Source organism: Silene latifolia, chromosome 9 (genome assembly GCF_048544455.1).
Source record: "Silene latifolia isolate original U9 population chromosome 9, ASM4854445v1, whole genome shotgun sequence".
Classification (NCBI taxonomy): Eukaryota; Viridiplantae; Streptophyta; class Magnoliopsida; order Caryophyllales; family Caryophyllaceae; genus Silene; species Silene latifolia.
Genome location: NC_133534.1, coordinates 149,110,296 through 149,124,235, shown reverse-complemented (window position 1 = coordinate 149,124,235; position 13,940 = coordinate 149,110,296). Strand labels below are relative to the sequence as shown.

The 13,940-nt window shown below is 39.9% G+C and overlaps 2 non-coding genes across 2 annotated transcripts; one reads left to right on the top strand and one right to left on the bottom strand.

Moving 5' to 3' along the window:
• Window positions 1-3,926: 3,926 nt before the first annotated feature.
• LOC141602879 (small nucleolar RNA R71) lies at window positions 3,927-4,033 on the top strand. The gene has a single exon (XR_012524785.1). It is a non-coding gene; the product is annotated as a small nucleolar RNA R71 (small nucleolar RNA).
• Window positions 4,034-7,925: 3,892 nt separating this feature from the next.
• LOC141602880 (small nucleolar RNA R71) lies at window positions 7,926-8,032 on the bottom strand. The gene has a single exon (XR_012524786.1). It is a non-coding gene; the product is annotated as a small nucleolar RNA R71 (small nucleolar RNA).
• Between the last annotated feature and the right edge of the window lie 5,908 nt (window positions 8,033-13,940).

Here is a 13,940-nt window from a genome sequence, read left to right as displayed (position 1 = left end):
ATCATGGCATCCATGTCAATGAGATGACCCCCTTTTTTCGCCATATACTTGCTATCCTTGTTGAAATTTGGATCAAAGTACTTGGCTAGAAGAGTAACTAGACCTCCATTTACGATAAAAGCGGTGCCTTGCTTTCCACAATCAACATTGAGCCATCTTTCCACCAAAAGCCTTAGAGCATTGTAAGGCTTGGTGAATTCCCTTCCAATATTTAAGGCCGACTCAAGTAGAACACAATCGAGCTTGGTAAAGTGGTTAGTGTCTTTTCTTGCAATGATAGTATTCCCGATGACCTTATGCCACACTCTAATGCCCGGATGGTGGACTAATAGAGCGCGACTAGCATGAAAGTTCTCAAATTTCCTCCCGGAAATCGCCTCCCAAAGAGGAGCGGGGTCATATTTTTCGGGCTTTCTGTAATAACGAGGTGTATCACTAAGACCTAATGCTTTACCCAAGTCATCAAAGGTGATGCATCTATTCACATTGGCAAGGCGGAACTCGATGTTTTCTCTAGTCTCTACCTTAGTTACTTTCAAAGAACTCAAGAATTCTAAGGTAGGGGAGGGGTATGTTAATTCTCTTGTAGCAAACAATTTTCCCAACTCCATGGCTTCAAAGAAGGCTTTTGTTTGTTCAAGGACACCCAATTTGTTCAAGGCATCTTAACATATGAATTTGGTGGGTAGAATGGATTTTCTAGCATACTTGGCAAATTTATCCCTATGGGAGTTAGAAATGAAAATTACCTCCGGATAGTTTGATAGTTGAGCAATTTCCGGAGTTGTTGATGTTGTTGCTTCCAAGGGAGGATTTTGTTGTTGTTGAACTTCCAAGTTTGCATTAGCATCCACCATAGCCAATGAGGCTTTCTTTGCTTGAAGGCGTTGTTGCCTTGTTGAGAGTGCCTTTGTTGATCCTTTTGTTCTTGCCATTGATGAATATACCAAGAAAAGAGTGAAAATCTGTAATTTCCAATTATACCCAAATCGATTTTAAGATGAAAGGCTTTGCCTTTGTAATTCAAAAATTGACTCAAAGGTTGAAGATTTTGGTGATTGGTTTTGATTATTGTTGGAAAACGAGTGATTAATTGTTGTTTTAAGGAAGTTTGGATTTTATTTTGTTGAATTTGGTTGAGGAAATCTTGTTTTGGTGATGGAGAGGATGAGGGTTTTTGAGTTTTGGGGTTTTTGGTAGTGTTTTGAATGAATGAATGAAGGAATGAATGTGGGATGGGTATTTAAAAACACCCGAAAATTTTGAAACTGCAGGGGAAGACGGGCGTCTTTCCTTCGGGACGCTCGGATTCTGCCCATTCTGGGTTCAGGATTCTCGCCTAAAGACGGGTTTCTTTCAGCTGGGACGCTCGAATTTTTCGACTGCAGGACGAGCGTATTCCTCTGAAGACGGGCGGATTCTGATACAACAAGCTTTCTTATTTTGCACTGGCAAAAAGACGGCCGTCTTTTTGCAAAGACGAGCGGATTACTGAAGACGAGCGTCTTCTCTGCTAGGACGCTCGGATTCTTCGACAGTCCCAAAATTTCAATTTTACAGCTCAAATGGACGGACGGATTTTGCCAAAGACGCTCGGATTCTCCCTGGTCTACCCGGATTCAGTTCCATTCGTGCACTTGCATATCCCGTGTCATTTTTCATTCTTCAAATCCCGTGTTCTTCATTATAGGGGCACTACAAAGGCATGGATAGCCTAGGCAAATGCTATCCCCACACTAAGCTAAAGCACTACACATCAATAAAATCATTAGTACCTCCCTCACTTCTCTCAAAAATGATAATTATCTTGATCAAAGTACAAAAATCCAAAAATGACAAAAATGCAATGTAAGAATTTAAATGCGAGTTAGGGAGTTAGAAATATTACAAATGGTGGTTTAGGGAGGACTCCACCAAACTCTCATCCTTAGTGAGATGTCATGGGGGCATGTCTAAGGTGTTGTTGATGTTGCTCAACACCTTGAAAAAGTAGTCAAAAGCTTGTTCATTGTCATGATAAAGATCCTCAATAGATCTTTGCACTTGTTGTCCTTCATGTTGGTCTTGATCGATAGCATTACCAATATAGGGATTGAAAATCCCTTCAAACTCATCGTCCCAAAGACCACAAACATCATCTACTTGGTCACTAAAGATCTCTTGAGTTGACAGAGACAACTCTCCTACTTTCTTGTCTTGGCCAATGAGGCCATCCTCTTCATTGCTTGACTTTGGTGAGCTTTTCAAGCTCTCTTTGTTACAATTCACTTGCTCTTTGAATGGAGCATCATCGATTTTCTTCTTCCATTGGAATTCCGACTTCTTCCTATCATCCGTTCGGCTATAATGATCAACCATAAAGCATGGTTCATGCAAACGGGGAGCTCTCATGGTCTTGTCAAGATTGAAAGTTATGCTCTCATCTCCCACTTCTAGAGTGAGCTCTCCATGCTTTACATCAATCACTGCACCCGCGGTGTGTAAGAAAGGTCTTCCTCGAATGATTGGAATGTTGGAGTCTTCTTCCATGTCAACAATGACAAAGTCCACCGAGATGAAAAATTTCCCAACTCTTACGGGAACATCTTCCCATATCCCTAATGGTGTCTTCGTCGATCTATCGGCGATTTGGAGTGTGACATTGGTGCATTTAAGTTCTCCCATCCCTAACCTTTTACTCACCAAGTACGGCATAACACTCACACTAGCCCCTATATCACATAAGGCTTTGTTGATCGTGGTGTCGCCAATGGTACACGGTATTGAGAAGCTTCCCGGATCTTTAAGTTTAGGAGGTGAACTCCCTTGAAGGATTGCACTACTCACCTTCGTGAAGGCGATAGTCTCAAGCTTCCGGATCGACTTCTTCTTTGTAAGGATGTCTTTCATGTATTTTGCATAGGCCGGCACGTGATTGATTACTTCCATGAAAGGAATCAAGACTTCCAAATTCTTCACAATCTCCATAAATTTTCCAAGTTGGTCATCAAATTTGGGCTTGGATTGACGACTTGGAAAAGGAAGTCTAATCACAATGGGCTCCTTCTCCTTGACCTTGTCTTCATTTTTCTTTGAAATTTCTTCTTTTGATGGTTCTCCATCCTTGGAGTTTTGCACAATTTCTTCTTTGTCACTAGCTTCCGCAACTTCATCCCCAGCTTGCTTCTTCGGTGCTTCATACCTTGTACCACTTCTCAAGTGAATGGCACTAACCGTTTCATGTTTGGGGGATTACTTTGAGGTGGTAATTTCCCCTTTTGTCTTTGTGAGCTTGAAGATGCTAGTTGAGTCAATTGGGTTTCCAACATTTTGGTGTGAGCTAGGATGTTGTTGATGGTGATTTCCTTTGCTTAACTATCTTTTTGCATTTGAGTGAAAAACTCTTGTTGATTCTTTTGCATTTGGAGGACCGCTTTTTTAACATCAAAACCTTGGTCATTTTGTTGATTGTATGGAGTTTGATTTCCTTTGCTTGAACATCAAAACCACTCTTGTATGCTTGGAAAGCATTCACTTGTTCATTTGTTCCCCTACATTCACTTTGGTCGTGTCCCAAAGTTCCACAATTCTCACATATCCCACTTGGGATTGATGAAGATGCCGTCATGGCATTAACATGATGCTTTGGTGATTTTGAGGCTTCTTCAAGTCTAGCCATAGCTTTTTCAAACTTCAAGTTGATGGTATCAATGTGAGCACTAAGTTGAGCACCCAATTGAGTAATGGAGTCCACTTCATGCTTTCCTCCTCTAGTAGCCTTGCGAGGTCTACTATATTGTGAGTTATGGACCGCCATTTCCTCAATCTTGTTCCAAGTTTGATTGTCGTCAACTTCGGTGAACATTCCATTTGATCCCATGTTGAGAATGTTTCTTGAGTCTTCATAAAGACCGTTCCAAAATTGTTGTACCAAGAACCACTCGCTAAATCCATGGTGAGGACATGAGCGACAAATTCCCTTGAATCGCTCCCAAGATTCATACAAGGATTCCTCATCTCTTTGCTTAAAGCCCGTAATTTGAGCTCTTAGCATGTTAGTCTTCTCTGGTGGATAGAACTTTTTGTAGAAAGCTAGAGCCAACTTCTTCCAAGAATCAATTCCGAGAGTAGCCTTATCAAGGACTTTTAACCATTGTTTCGCGGTACCAATTAGAGAAAAAGGAAATAAGACCCATCGAATTTGGTCTTGAGTTACACTGGTTTGAGAAATCGCATCTCAATAGTCACAAAAAGTCTCCATATGAGAATGAGGGTCTTCACTAGGCATCCCCCCAAATTAGCTTCTTTCGACTAATTGGATAAATGCGGATTTGGCAAGAAAATTTCCGGTTAGATGTTGTGGTGTGGGAGTACCATTGGGTAGGTTCTCCTCGGTGGGTACGGAATGTGATGAAAACTTAGGCATTGTGGGTTGGTTTTGTATTGGATTTTGTGTTGGGTTCTCCTCACCTTCTCTTGCAAAAGGGTTGATGAACTAAATTATGTTTGGTTGAATATCTACAACCTCACCAATACCTCTCAAAGTTCTCCTAGCAAGTCTTCTATTTTTTGTCAAAGTCCTTTCAATTTCGTGATCAAAGGGTAACAAGTCACCTTGTGACCTTCAAGACATGCAAAATATCAAACAACTCGAAAATAATTAGAACAAACCTTGAGGAGTTTTACTTCCCTAAGGCAAAGAAAGACACAACTAATAACAATATAAGAAAATCTAAATCAAGTTAACACCGTCCCCGGCAACGTCGCCATTTTTGGTCGGACTCACGATGGAGGTTTAGTTTTCGGTACTTGTCGTTAAGAGCACCTAGACCAAAACACAATTTATAACTTCACAAACAACTCTACAATTAGTAAAGAGGCAAGTAAAGGTCGGATCCCAATGGACGGGAATTGAGATGATATTTTCTATTGCAACTAGTGGTGTCTAAGGGTGTCACAATTTGGGGTTTGAAGTAGAAGATCACTAAACTAATTAGCAATGAAAGTAAACAAGCAAGATGATTAAAAAGGGATGTAAACAATTGATAAAAGGCACTAGGGTGTCATGGGGTCATAGGGGATTCATGGGAATTGATCATACAAACATATTCTCAAATTATAAGCAAGCAATTATTATTGTGATGGATCGAGTTGGTTTATATCTTACAATCCTAGGAAAGTTTGGGCCCCGGAGCCGAATTGATTAGATTGTACAACACCTCAAGTCGACTTAATCTTCCCTACTCAACAATATGCATGGTCTAATGAGACTCGAGTTGGTTTATGTCTTACAAGTCTCATTGAAAAGATAGGTGATGGGTAAAAAATGCAAGGATTCATAGGCTCACATTTCATCAAACATAACATGTGCATAAATTGAGATCACAACAAGCAAGCAAATAAACTATGAAAACATATTAAATTAAGAATGAATCATTCCCCATGTTGGTTTCCCCTAATTACCCATTAACCCTAGCTAAGGAAACTACTCACTCATTATCATGTTGAACATGCTAGCAAGGTTGTCAATCATACCAACAAAGTGAAACATGATGAATAAATGAAAGTGATTAACAATAATTAAAAAGGGATTAAGAGAATTATACCTACTAATGATACCAATAATAAAGCAAAGAATAAAAGAAGTACTTGATGCTTGATTGGAAGGTTGTCAATCTCCCAATAATAACCCAAATAATCTTCAATTACCCAAAATGAAGGATGAACAAGAGAGAGATTAAGGAAATAAATCTTGTATTAAAACTTGATTAAATGTTGATTACAAGATTAAAGAGAGATTTGATTGATATTAACTACACTAAAGATTGCTAAGAAGAACATGCTCTTCTAATTAGACTAATGGGGTATTTATAGTGGGGATTAGGTACATAAATTAGGGTTAACTAAGGGCTTAAATAACGATTAAGTCCTTGAGGAATCGCCGGTCTCTAGGGAGACTCCGGTCTTAGAAAAAGATGCGCATCCTTCCTTGAAGCTTGTAGAAGACGAAAAGACTGTATGGGAATCCGGGCGTCTTAGGCACGGGACGGGCCGATTTGGGTGTTTCTGGACGGGCGTCCAGAAGGTGAAGACGGGCGGATTGGTGGCGTTTTGGACGGGCGTCCTGTGGAGGAAGACGCGCGGATTGTGGGTGCTGGACGGGCGTCTTGAGGACAATCCGCCCTGATTGTCTTACAGTTTCGTTCCTTCTTCTTTTCTTCCTTTTTCTTCCTAAATTCCTTGAGGATTTCCTCGGGGGTGTAAGAATATTTTCTCATCATTGCCCATCTACTATAGTATGTACAAAGGCCTTCTAATCTTGTCTTTCCTTGATGCTTGGTCATTGAATTCAATCAATTTAGCTTCATTTTGCCATGAAAATGCAAGGTTTGCACTCCTTTCCTACCAAGGACACAAAACCTCAAAGAATATGCAAAACAAAGAACTAAAGACAATAAATGACCCAAATATGCACTAAAAAGCATGGGAACAAGGCTAATTCGGGGACTAAATGTGCTTAAATTATGGTCACATCAGGGTAATTAGGGGAAACCAACATGGGGAATGATTCATGCTTAATTTAATATGTTTTATAGTTTATTTGCTTGCTTGTTGTGATCTCAACTTATGCACATGTTATGTTTGATGAAATGCGAGCCTATGAATCCTTGCATTTTTTACCCATCACTTACCTTTTGAATGAGACTTGTAAGATATAAACCAACTCGAGTCTCATTAGACCATGCATATAGTTGAGTAGGGAAGATTAAGTCGACTTGTAGGTGTTGTACAATCTAATCGATTCGGCTCCGGGACCCAAACTTTCCTAGGATTGTAAGATATAAACCAACTCGACCCATCACAACAATAATTGCTTGCTTATAATTTGAGAATATGTTTGTATGATAAATTCCCATGAATCTCCTATGACCTCATGACACCCTAGTGCCTTTTATCAATTGTTTACATCCCCTTTTAATCATCTTGCTTATTTACTTTTATTGCTATTTAGTTTAGTGATCTTCTATTCCAACCCCAAATTGTGACACCCCTAGACACCGCTACTTGCAATTGAAAATCTCACTTCAATACCCATCCCTTGGGATCCGACCTTTACTTACCTCTTTACTAATTGTAGAGTTGTTTGTGAAGTTATAAATATTGTTTTGGTCTAGGTGCTCCTAACGACAAGTACTGAAAACTAAACCTCTCAAGAGGGCTCGACCAAAAATGGCGCCGTTGCCGGGGACGGTGTTAACTTGATTTAGATTTTCTTAGATTGTTAATTAGTTGTGTCGTTCTTTGCCTTGGGGAAGTAAAACTCCTCAAGGTTTGTTCTAATTATTTTCAAGTTGTTTGATATTTTGCATGTCTAGAAGATCACAAGGTAACTTGTTACCCTTTGATCACGAAATTTAAAGGACTTTGACAAATAATAGAAGACTTGCTAGAGGTACTTTGAGAGGTATTGGTGAGGTTGTAGATATTCAACCAAACGATATTGAGTTCATCAACCCTTTTGCAAGATAAGGTGAAGAGAACCCAACACAAAATCCAACATAAAATCAACCCACAATGCCTAAATTTTCATCACATTCCGTACCAACCGAGGAGAACCTACCCAATGGTGCTCCTACACCACAACACTTAACCGGAAATTTTATTGCCAAATCCGCATTTATCCAATTAGTCGAAAGAAACCAATTTGGGGGGATGCCTAGTGAAGACCCTCACTCTCACATTGAGACTTTTTGTGACTATTGTGATGCGATTTCACAAACCGGTGTAACTCAAGACCAAATTCGATGGGTCTTATTCCCTTTTTCTCTAATTGGCACCGCAAAATAATGGTTGAAGGGCCTTGATAAGGCTACTCTCAGAATTGACTCTTGGAAGAAGTTGGCTCTAGCTTTCTACAAAAAGTTCTACCCACCGGAAAGACTAACATGCTAAGAGCTCAAATTACGGGCTTTAAGCAAAGAGATGAAGAATCTTTGTATGAAGCTTGGGAGCGGTTCAAGGGAATTTGTCGCTCATGTCCACATCATGGACTTAGCGAGTGGTTCTTGGTTCAACAATTTTGGAATGGTCTTTATGAAGACTCAAGAAACATTCTCAACATGGGATCAAATGGTATGTTCACCGAAGTTGACGACAATCAAACTTGGAACAAGATTGAGGAAATGACGGTCCATAATTCACAATATAGTAGGCCCCGCAAGGCTACTAGAGGAGGAAAGCATGAAGTGGACTCCGTTACTCAATTGGGTGCTCAACTTAGTGCTCACATTGATACCATCAACTTGAAGTTCGAAAAAGCTATGGCTAGACTTGAAGAAGCCTCAAAATCACCAAAACATCATGTTAATGCCATGGCGGCATCTTCATCAATCCCAAGTGGGATATGTGAGAATTGTGGAACTTTGGGACATGACCAAAGTGAATGTAGGGGAACAAATGAACAAGTGAATGCTTTTCAAGCATACAAGAGTGGTACCCCTTATTCAAATTATTACAATGAAAACACCAAATTCCACCCAAATCTCTCATACAAAAGCCAAAATGTTCAAAACCCTCAACCAACATACACCCCACCTCCCATGAGAAACCAAAATCAAAGACCCTTTTACAACCAAAACCAAGGTTACCAAAATCAAACTCCATACAATCAACAAAATGACCAAGGTTTTGATGTTCAAAAAGCGGTCCTCCAAATGCAAAAGAATCAACAAGAGTTTTTCACTCAAATGCAAAAGGATAGTCAAGCAAAGGAAATCACCATCAACAACATCCTAGCCCACACCAAAATGTTGGAAACCCAATTGCCTCTACTAGCATCTTCAAGCTCACAAAGACAAAAGGGGCAATTACCACCTCAAACAAATCCCCCAAGACATGAAACGGTTAGTGCCATCCACTTGAGGAGTGGTACAAGATATTAAGCACCAAAGAAGCAAGTTAAGGATGAAGTTGTGGAAGCTAGTGACAAAGAAGAAGTTGTGCAAAACTCCAAGGATGGAGAACCATCAAAAGAAGAAGTTTCAAAGAAAAGTGAAGACAAGGCCAAGGAGAAGGAACCCATTATGATTAGACTTCCTTTTCCAAGTCGTCAAGCCAAGCCCAAATTTGATGACCAACTTGGAAAATTCATGGAAATTGTGAAGAATTTGGAAGTTTCGATTTCTTTTACGGAATTAATCAATCACGTGCCGGCCTATGCAAAGTATATGAAGGACAATCTTACGAAAAAGAAGTCAATCCGGAAGCTTGAAACCATCGCCTTCACTAAGGTGAGTAGTGCAATACTTCAAGGGAATTCACCTCCGAAACTTAAAGATCCGGGAAGCTTCTCAATACCGTGTACCATTGGCGACACCACGATCAACAAAGCCTTATGTGATCTAGGGGCTAGTGTGAGTGTTATGCTGTATTCGGTAAGTAAAAGGTTAGGGATGGGAGAGCTTAAATATACCAACATCACACTCCAAGTGGCCGATAGATCGACGAAGACACCATTAGGGATATGGGAAGATGTTCCCGTAAGAGTTGGGAAATTTTTCATCCCGGTGGACTTTGTCATTGTTGACATGGAAGAAGACTCCAATATTCCAATCATTCTAGGTAGACCTTTCTTGCACACCGCGGGTGCGGTAATAGATGTGAAGCGTGGAGAGCTCACTCTAGAGGTGGGAGATGAGAGCATAACTTTCAATCTTGACAAGACCATGAGAGCTCCTCGTTTGCATGAACCATGTTTTATGGTTGATCATTATAGCCGGAAGGATGAAAGGAAGAAGTTGGAATTTCAATGGAAGAAGAAAGTTGATGATGCTCCATCAAAAGAGCAAGAGAATTGTAACAAAGAGAGCTTGAAAAGCTCACCAAAGTCAAGTAATGAAGAAGATGGCCTTGTTGGCCAAAACAAGAAAGTGGGAGAGTTGTCTCTATCAACTCAAGAGATCTTTAGTGACCAAGTAGATGAAGTTTGCGGTCTTTGGGACGATGAGTTTGAAGGGATTTTCAATCCCTATATTGGCAATGCTATCGATCAAGACCAACATGAAGAACAACAAGTGCAAAGATCTATGGAAGATCTGTATCATGATAATGAACAAGCTTTTGACTACTTCTTCAAGGTGTTGAGTAACATCAACAACACCTTGGACATGCCCCCATGACATCTCACTAAGGATGAGAGTTTGGTGGAGTCCTCTCCAAACCACCATTTGTAAATATTTCTAACTCCCTAACTTGCATTTTAATTCTTACATTGCATTTTTGTCATTTTTGGATTTTTGTACCTTGATCAAGATATTCATCATTTTTTGAGAGAAGTGAGGGAGGGACTAATGATTTTATTGATGTGTAGTGCTTTAACCTAGTGTGGGGATAGCAATTGCCTAGGCTATTCATGCCTTTGTAGTGCCCCTACAATGAAGAACACGGGATTTGAAGAATGAAAATGACACGGGTTATGCAAGTGCACGGATGGACCTGAATCCGGGTAGACGAGGAGGAATCCGAGCGGCTTATGGGTAATCCGCTCGTCTTATAGGAATCCGAGCGTACAAGGAAGAATCCGTTCGTCCTTTTGAGCTGCAAAAATGAAAAATTTTGGTCTGTTAGAGAATCCGAGCGTCCCAGCTGAGAATACGCTCGTCTGAAACTGGCCGCTCGTCTTTGTAGAAAGACGCTCGTCTTTTTGCCAGTGCAGATTAAGCAAAGTTGCTGTAAGAGAATCCGCTCGTCTTTGAGGAAATCCGCTCGTCCTACTTGCAGAATCCGCTCGTCTTCACTGAAAGACGCTCGTCTTTAGGCGAGTTTTCCTGAAGCCAAATTGAGCAGAATCCGAGCGTCCCGACAGGAATCCGCTCGTCTTCCCCCTTCAATTTTGTTTTTTCGGGTGTTTTAATACCCCTTCTCACATTCATTTCATTCATTCAAACATTCAAACACTACCCATAAACCCCAAAACCCTCATCCTCTCCATCACCAAAAACAATATTTCCTCAACCAAATTCAACAAAATCAAATTCAAACTTCCTTACAACAAAAATTAATCACTCCATTTACAAAATCAATTGATTCAAGCACCAAAATCTTCAACCTTTGAGTCGATTTTTGAAATACAAAGCAAAATCCTTTCATCTTAAATCGATTTGGGCATAATTAGAAATTGAAGATTTTCAATCTTTTGTTGGTGTAATCAACAATGACAAGAGCAAAAGGAGCAACAAAGGCACTCAAAGCAAAGACACTTTCAAAAAGGCAACAAAGCCTTCAAGCAAATAAAGCTTCAATGGCTATGGTGGTTGCTAATGCAAACTTGGAAGTTCAACAACAACAAGATCCTCCCTTGGAAGCAACAACATCAACAACTCCGGAAATCGCTCAATTATCCAACTATCCGGAGGTAATTTTCATTTCCGACTCCCATAGGGATACATTTGCCAAGTATGCTAAGAAAGCCATTTTGCCCACCAAATTCATATGTGAAGATGCCTTGAACAAATTGGATGTCCTTGAACAAACAAAAGCCTTCTTTGAAGCCAAGGGGTTGGGTAAATTGTTTACTACAAGAGAATTGACATACCCCTCCCTTAACTTGGAATTATTAAGTTCATTGAAAGTGACTAAGGTAGAGACTAGAACATACATCGAGTTTCGTCTTGCGAATGTGAATAGGCGCATCACCTTTGATGTTTTCAGTAAGATATTAGGCCTTAGTGATGCCCCGTACTATCAAAAGATCCCCGAGAAGTATGATCCCGCTCCTCTTTGGGAGGCGATTTCCGGGAAGAAATTTGTGAGCTTTCATGATTATCGTGCTCTATTAGTCCACCATCCGGGCATTAGAGTATGGCACAAAGTCATCGGGAATACTATAATAACAAGAAAAGGCACTAATCATTTTACAAAGCTCGATTGTGTTCTACTTGAGTCGGCCTTTAATGTAGGAAGGGAATTCACTAAGCCTTACAATGCTCTAAGGCTTTTGATGGAAAGATGGCTAAATGTTGATTGTGGTAAGGAAGGCACCACTCATATTGTAAATGGAGGTCTAGTTACTCTCTTGGCCAAGCACTTTGATCCAAATTTCAACAAGGATAACACCTATGTGGCGATCAAAGGGAGCCATCTCATTGATATGGACACCATGATTAACAAGTATAAGTGGGTCAAGCATGATTCTCTTGACACCAACTATGGGTGGCTAGCCAATGATGCTAGATCCTTCACTTTGCCTTCGAAAATTTGCCGATTGAGTGTCCAATGAATAAACTACCTTCTTCCACTCTCCAAGGAAGCCGAGTACATCATCCGTCAACAAAGGGACGAAATTGAAGAGCCCTCCTCCTCCATTGTCACACCACCCTACCCATTCAAATATCAAGAGGTCAAACCCAAGGATGTTGAAGTGGGAAATGATTACCTAACCCTACTCATGAGAGAAATGCACCAACAAACATATAATGATCAAGTGGATGCCTACAAGGCCCAATATCCGCCCCTCCTTCATTTATCTAGGCAAGGACTACGTGATCCATCATGTCCTTTGCCTAGTTGGGCGGATAGGGAGGTTTTCTTTCCGAGCACTTCTAGTGGTGAAAGACCGGGTGAAGATGAGAATGTCGATGATGAGATTGTTGATGATGACGATGTTGATGAAGAGGTAGGTGAAGAACAAAATGTTCAAGGGAATGTTGAAGAAGAAGAGGCTAATGAAGATGATGAAGAAAGTGAGCAAGATCAAGGAAGTGGAATTGAAGATGGGAGTGGAGATGATTCCACTTCTATGGAGGAAAATGATGACAATGATGATATGATTGAGGATTAGCAACCTTTGGAGGCTCCTACAGTCTTGAGGTTTGTCTACTTATCTTGTTTCCTTTATTTTATCTTGATCATAGTTTGGAGAGTCCTAGAAACATGGAACTAACACCTTGGCTCCATTGAGGTGTTCTTTTTATTGTTCCCACTTGAAAAATCCAAAATGACAATACATAGTTTCAAGCATTGCATTTCGTGTGCATGAACTACCCCAAAATTTAAGACATTAGAAATAATGTCTATTTTGGTTTGAGGAAGTACATGCATACGCAACGGGAGGTAATCTAAATTACGCTTTCCGTCATAACAAAAAAACCATGCATCATGTAGTGTAGCCTAGTATAGCTTGCATTTAGTTTAGAAATCATGCATCATACTTGCATAATTTCTTATCATATTGGCCATTGAGGACAACGCCCATATTAGAGTGGGGATGGGAAATTCTAACTTAACTTTTATTCTAAAAAAAAAAAAAAAAAATCAAAAATCAAAAATTTCGAAAAATCAAAAAAATTGAAAAATTGAAAATCCAAAAACAAGTTCATTTCCTTTGTAGTGTAGTCTTGTATATATTGTTGTATATATTATGTTTGTCTATCCTTGTTCAAATTGATCGACTACGCCACATCCGAGACATGAGGATATTGAAGACCGCATGGTATGATTTTTCCAATCTCCTTTTTCCTCTTTATGTTAATGACTATGTGGCTTTATTTTGATTTATGCGGTATAAACAATGTGAATTTAGGATTGCATTTAGAATTATTTGGCATATTAGTTGGTAGAATCATATGAATTAGGATGTATATATGTTAGTTGCATCATGGCATGTAGTTTACATGTTTAAAAAATTTTGTGAAACCGTCTACTTGGGAAGCTTGACAAGTGTATATAGGCCCTAGTAGATGCTTTTTCTTCTTAAGACTTTGCTTGTTAGAATACTTGTAAAACACCCTAGGATGTGTCATGCTAGTATCCTTTGACCCATGGATTAAGGCCTAGTCAAGAGTACCTTGTGGTGTGATAACTCCATGGCTACCGTTTATTTCAAGGTGACCCTTGAAACCATGCAACCATCATTCATCCATGTTCTACCATATTTTTGTCATCAAAGGGAATGGGCACAAAAA